This window comes from Procambarus clarkii, chromosome 12 (genome assembly GCF_040958095.1).
Source record: "Procambarus clarkii isolate CNS0578487 chromosome 12, FALCON_Pclarkii_2.0, whole genome shotgun sequence".
NCBI classification, from domain to species: Eukaryota; Metazoa; Arthropoda; class Malacostraca; order Decapoda; family Cambaridae; genus Procambarus; species Procambarus clarkii.
In genome coordinates this window covers 44,946,611-44,948,457 of record NC_091161.1, presented here as the reverse complement: position 1 = coordinate 44,948,457, position 1,847 = coordinate 44,946,611, and positions in this window count along the sequence as shown.

Genomic DNA, 1,847 nt, shown 5'->3' with positions numbered 1-1,847 from the left:
TACCAAAGTTCTCAACATGCGGAAAGAATTAAATATACTTAGCATTCGAGATAGATTATTTGAAATTAATCTTATGATGGGACAACAAAACAAAGAATTTAAAACAAAAGGATCAATGCATGAATGTTCGTAATAAGGCAAATAGGACACTGGGATTTATTAATCGAAGCGTTAGTAACAAGACACCTGGTGTGGTTCTTCAGCTATATAATAAAAAAATAATATTTTAAAATAATATTTTATATTTAAGTGTTAACTAACAGGGAAACACAAATTAATGACATCGAAATATGGAAGTTGTAGTTAAGGACCTGGTGACTCTAGTGGGAGCCCTGAGGACAGAGTTGGACTTTCTGCGGGAGGAGGTGCGTCAGCTGAAAGAACAACGAGAAGTAACGAAGGAGGAGACCAGCAGTAAAGGGACCTCGTCTTGGAGAGTTGTGAAAGACAGGGGCCTTAAGAAGACTTTGATAAAGCCGCCTTCAAACGCCATAGCAACTTCTAATTCATTTGACGTTTTGGAGGACGAGTGCTGTGGAGAGACTGTGGATCGCGCAAAAGGGAAAGCAACGAAGAGAAAGGAAGCGCAGGCCCCTCAGAAAGTAAAGGAAGTACCTAAGCAAACATTAGTTGTGGGAGATTCCCAGATAAGGTATTTGGATAGAACGTTTTGTGCTAGAGATAGGGGGAACAGGTTAAGGGTTTGCTATCCCGGAGCTGGCATTGGTGATATTATAAACAACATGAATGATATTATGGCTGGTAATGGGAACAATCCCATTATTTGCATTAGCGTGGGAGGAAATGATGTTGGTCGAGTTAGGAGTGAGGAACTGATTCAGAGGTATAAAACAGCCATAGAGTTAGTTAGGAGCAAGGGAGGAATCCCGATCATATGTGGCATTCTTCCAAGAAAGGGAGTGGGAAATGAATGGATATCGAGGGCACTTGGTGTCAATTGCCGGCTGGAAAGATATTGCAAATCAAATGCAATATCTTTCATAGACAACTGGGAACACTTCTATGGAAGAAATGAAATGTATGCTCGTGATGGGGTGCATCTATCGAGAGCTGGGGTTGTTGCTGTTGCGAACTCGTTAGAAGAAGTGGTTAGAGGTGTTTGTTTGGGTTTAAACTGTTAGTAGATAGAGGTATGGGAATTGATTTGGAGGAAGGAGGTAATAAAAGTATGTGTTTGTGGGAGAAAGGAATTGGCAAAACGATCAGGGAAAGAGAAGGTCCGCAAAATAACAATTCACTTAGGGTATATTACACTAACAGTAGAAGTCTAAAAAATAAAATTAACGAATTAAATGCTCTTGTCTGCACAGAAAAAATATATATTATTGCACTTACCGAAACGTGGATGAATGTAGAAAATAGAGAACTATTAGCTGAATATCAAATATATGGATTTAAACTATTTCACACAGATAGATATATTAGACGAGGAGGTGGAGTAGCCATATATGTTAGGGACAATTTGAAATGTAGTCTCAAAGAGGGAATCAAAACAGAGCCACACACAGAAACTATTTGGATTGAATTAAACGAAAAAGCTAATAATATTATAATAGGAGTAATATATAGGCCACCAAATTTAGACAGAATGGAAGCAAAGCATCTATGGGATGAAATATCTAGAGCATCTAGATCTAACAGTATTTATGTCATGGGTGACTTTAATTTTAGCGGAATAAACTGGTTGAACAAAACAGGGAATAGTGAAGCAGAAGATTTTCTAGAATTAATTGACGATTGCTTTCTTACGCAACACATTAAGGAACCAACACGGGAAAATAATATTTTAGATTTAGTGTTAACTAACAGGGAAACGCAAATTAATG